Source organism: Ursus maritimus (genome assembly GCF_017311325.1).
Source record: "Ursus maritimus isolate PB19 chromosome X unlocalized genomic scaffold, ASM1731132v1 scaffold_X1, whole genome shotgun sequence".
In the NCBI taxonomy this organism is placed as follows: Eukaryota; Metazoa; Chordata; class Mammalia; order Carnivora; family Ursidae; genus Ursus; species Ursus maritimus.
The window spans coordinates 23,924,440-23,929,434 of NW_024423319.1; the positions used below are offsets into that span (position 1 = coordinate 23,924,440).

The 4,995-nt window shown below is 35.8% G+C and overlaps 1 pseudogene; it reads right to left on the reverse strand.

Moving 5' to 3' along the window:
• Window positions 1-2,940: 2,940 nt before the first annotated feature.
• On the reverse strand, window positions 2,941-4,761 carry LOC103681390 (annotated as a pseudogene).
• Window positions 4,762-4,995: the final 234 nt, after the last annotated feature.

Genomic DNA, 4,995 nt, shown 5'->3' on the forward strand with positions numbered 1-4,995 from the left:
ATGTTGAGCATATTTTCATGTGTCTGTTAGCCATCTGTATGTCTTCTTTGGGAAAGTGTCTGTTCATGTCTTCTGCCCATTTCTTAACTGGATTATTTGTTTTTGGGTTGTTGCATTTGATAAGTTCTTTATACATTTTGGATACTGGATATATCATTTGCAAATATCATCTCCCATTCTGAAGGCTTCCTTTTAATTTTGTTGATTGTTTCCTTCACTATGCAGAAGCTTTTTATCTTGATGAAGCCCCAATAGTTCATTTTTGCTTTTGTTTTCCTTGCCTCTGGAAATGCGTCTAGTAAGAAGTTAATACAACCAGTGTCAGAGAGTTTACTAACTGTGTTTTCCTCTCAATTGTGATGGTTTCCTGTCTTTTCACCCACTTGGAATTTATTTTTGTGTATGGTGTAAGAAAGTAGTCCAGTTTTATTCGTTTGCATGTTGCTATATTTGTTTTAATAGATCCATGGGAGGTAAGGGATGTCATTGTTTTTCTTGGGTTTTTTTTGCTTGTTTGTTTAATTGCTTTTTTTGTTTTTATATCTACTTGTAAACTTCTGGTGGAAAGAATTCTACGGAGTTTTCATTTGCTTTGTTTTGTTTTGTTTTACTTTTTACAGAATGTGTAAGAATTTCACTTGGGCCAACTGACTTTATCCTGCAAGACTTAGGAGTCCCTTTACAAGATATTTAGCTAAGGAGTCAATTGTTATGCTCATTTCTTAGACAAAATTGTTATTTTGGCTAGAATTCATACAGTGAAACTCTATGGTATTCTGATGGCATATTATTTTACTTCTAATGTCCTTTTCAATGATTTTTTCAACTTATGAAGAATACAAAATGAAGGATACCTAGCATAAAGAGTAACCCAAAGTTCTTGTCTCATATGGTCTAAATTGCTTCATTTATTATGACTACAGTTGCTAAACTACAATGTGCCATTATTATCATTCTCTTCCCTTCGCTCCCATTGTTTCCACCTGTTTTTTTTTTTTTTTTTTGGTGGGCTGGTCTTATTTTTTCTTGATATAAGTATTCTAAGTGAATGCAGAGTTTGGGGATAGAAAAAACGATTGGCTTCTTCAAAACAATATATTTGCAATAAAGAAATGGCTACTCAATTTTCTGGTTGATACAGACTCAGAGTAGATAGCACATACTCCTCAATTCTTATTGGTCAAATTCTGTCTTATTCTAACAATTTTCAAGGATTTTTCTATTTCATTTAGTAAAATATGATGAATTAATTGCTATTGGTTTTCTCACTCTCACTCTTCCAAACTTTCTCACTCCCACTCTCCCAGCCATACACTTAGTGTAAGTCCGTCCCAGAATGTAAAAATGGAGGGGTTTTTTGTTTTGTTTTTATGGTTTTTATTTATTTTGTTTTGGTTTGGTTTGGTTTGGTTTTTTTGGTAGGTAATTTTTATTATTATTATTATGTTATGTTAGTCACTATACAGTACTTCATTAGTTTTTGATGTAGTGTTCCATGATTCATTGTTTGCGTATAACACCCAGTATTCCATGCAATAAGTGGTAGGAAATTTTTTAGTGGAAGATTTAATTTTGGGTGTGGGTGGTGTTATGGGTTCCTTCTTTTGCTTTTATTTCCGCTATTGGTGTAAACTTGAGAGGAGCTACAAGCTTAAAGACAGAGTGCGTGTTTTTGTCATTATCATGTATCAGACTAGATTTAACTTCATGCTATAGTCAAACATAGCATAGACAATCTATGTATGTTGTGATGCATATGTGTTGTGTTCCTACAAGTGCTTTTTAAAACCCATCTGCTTTTTATTGGCTTACAATTTTAGAGGGATGACAGTAACACATATCTGCAGATAAAAATGAAGAATCAAACTAGTCAAGTAGAAAATTACAGTCACAAATTCAGGCAGAAAGCCATAAAAAATTAAATCAGTGTCAAGTTCAGGTAGTTGGATACCAGAAATTCTTGAGCCTTGAAAAAATAACGACAATTAAAAAATGTTTTACTGTCCAAAAGAGAATACTAAGGTATGAGGGTCATTGGACTAACCCAGGGAAGCAATTATAACTCTCTTATGAAGTCTAAGTTTGGCCTATATAGTTTAGGTTAAATTGTGAAACAGCAAAACTCCAGAAAAGCAAGTAACAGACTTTTAACTCCAGCTGTCAAGTTTGGAAAAATGTCTGAAAGTGGTACATAAGAAGCAATCATAGAATATTGATCTTTTGGGTGAATTAAGGACTCTTAAACAACATTTGGTTAGAATTTTTTAAATCCTACCTTAAATAGGGAGATCTTTAATACTCCTTCCCACTACAACTTGAAAGGAATTTTCAGAAATATTCTATAAAAATCATCGGACAAGATCAGACACATACAGGTTGGTATGGCTATGATGAGCACTGGGTGTTATACACAACTGATGAATTATTGAACTCTACGTCTGAAGCTACTGATGCATTATATGTTGGCTAATTGAATTTAAAGAAAAAAGAAAGAAAAAATACAAATACAAATCATCTTAGCAGAAAGCATTAGTAAGGGGTATTTCCTGTGGTAGAAATTTGACTTGACTTTTCATGGATATACAAAGTTAAAAGACAGAAACCGAAATGATTAGAGCAATAGAAATGCAGTGAAGATGAACATACCTTAAAGACTAAACTCAGCACAAATACATAGAGAAATATTGAGATTTGGGTGTGGTTATTTTATCAGGTCTAATTCAGAAGTGTGACAAGTTCTTTTTCTTTATGGTGTTGTATATGTATAGTTATAGTTGTTGCACTTATAATCATTATAATTATATAGTTATATATCTTGTATATTTACATAAATATGTATGTATTTATATAACCATGCATATGTATATATAATATACATATGCATATGTGTGTGTATATATATATCCATACCCAAACACACAAGAATGTGTGTGTGTATACTGGAATATTGACGTACCTGTCTCCTTAGGTATTTTATTTTACTTTATTTTTTTTTATTTTTTGAGCTTTTATATTTGAGTTTATTCTTCATTTAACTTTTAAAACACTACTATAGTTGAATATTAAAACAAAATAATAGCAAGTAGTGAGCTATGATTATATTCCTTCACTCATTCACTGCTGCATATAAAATACCAGCAGTGTTATTCACTGACCCCATTAAGAGGTCTGACACAGAACACCACCCCTGGGATGACGTTCATCATCCTCATATGCTTCTCCATTGTAATGGCGCCCTCTTTCCTGATTTGGATCAAAGTCCACAAGTTCTACCTGGTCCATTCCATCAGTCTCCTCTAGTTCCTTCCACTCAGGTAGGAGTTTTTCCAGCAAAGAGAGTTTATCAGGAGAGAGAAAGCCATTCTCAGGAAAGTTTACCTTAAATTCAATGATTAAGCATCCCTTCTCATGTGGTCTACGATAAATTGGCATGCCTTCATTTAGCATACACTTGATATCTCCATGCTTGACAATTTGACCTGGATGAGAGGTGATAACAACAGTTCAGCTGTCAAGAGTAGATATTGGCTTTTGAAAGCTGCACAGTGCTTCAACCAGCTGTATGTCCATACACACGGAAAGGTCTTCTCCTCGCCCAGTAAAAACAGCATGGTCCTTCTGATTTAAAACAATGATAATATCTCCTGGTTCCAGTCCTCGTTCTTGGTCTTCTTCCAAATGGAATGCTATCTTCTGGCTATCATTCATGCTTTTGTCAAAATGAACTTCTAGAATCTTCTTCTCTCGAACTACCTTCCTCCCATTGCAGCTTTTACATCTATCTTTAGGACTGATCCATTCCCCATGGCCCTGGCACTCAATGCACACAGATTGAATTTGCTGAACCATTCCAGGTCTTATCTGATGAATTCTTATTTGCATTCCAGTATCTTGGCAATTGGGACAATATCCATCTGCTCCTTTTTTTTTTTAAAGATTTTATTTATTTATTTGACAGAGATAGAGACAGCCAGCGAGAGAGGGAACACAAGCAGGGGGAGTGGGAGAGGAAGAAGCAGGCTCATAGCGAAGGAGCCTGATGCAGGGCTCGATCCCATAACGCTGGGATCACGCCCTGAGCTGAAGGCAGACGCTTAACCGCTGTGCCACCCAGGCGCCCCTTTCTGCTCCTTTCTTACCACCTCGGCCTTCACATTTATCACAATCACATTCTTTTGCAGAGCTAGTTTTCTTGTTGCAGCATTATATAAATCTTCTCAGATTACTGAGAGCTGAGGCACCTCTCCTTTCTCTCTGCATCCTTCTTCCTCCTCCAAAAAAAACATATCAAAGATGTCCACAGGGGAGACAAGACCACCACCAGCTCCACCTTCTTTAATTGACTGTTTATCTCCTTTGTCATATAATTCCCTTGTCTTTGCATCAGAGAGTACTTCAGAAGCTTGAGAAACCTTTTTAAACTTCTCTCCTTCAATTGGATTCTTATCAGGATGATACTTCAAGGCCAGTTTCCTGTAGGCCTTTTTTAATTCCTTCCAGGTGGCATTGGATTTGACTCCCAAAACCTCATACTGAGTGGTTTCTTTCACCATTTTCTACAGCCCGTGAGAGGGCCGAGGCCGGCTTGGGGGAGCAGGAAGGAGCAGGCAGCTGCCGCTCCTCCATATCTCACCAAGCATTCTGGAAAGTTCGCTCCTTAGGTATTTTAATAGAAAATGACCAACATCTGCAATCAGTCTCTCCCTTGGTGCTTAATTTGGGTAATTACCAAGGAAATTAAGAAGACAACTTATTCTCATAGGGCAACATTTCTTATTAGATATCTCATCCATTATATTGTCATTTACCCATGGTCACAGTACATATGTGGATCGAGGTATAATATTCAATTTTATACTTCTGCATGAACGGATTTTTCTCTTTCCATCCTCAGAGCTGTGCATTCAAAGACAATTGAGTGGTCATTAATTAAAACCACTTTGTTCTAATCATTTTCCCAAGGAAAAACCTGAAAATGTTTAGTTTTGTAGGGAC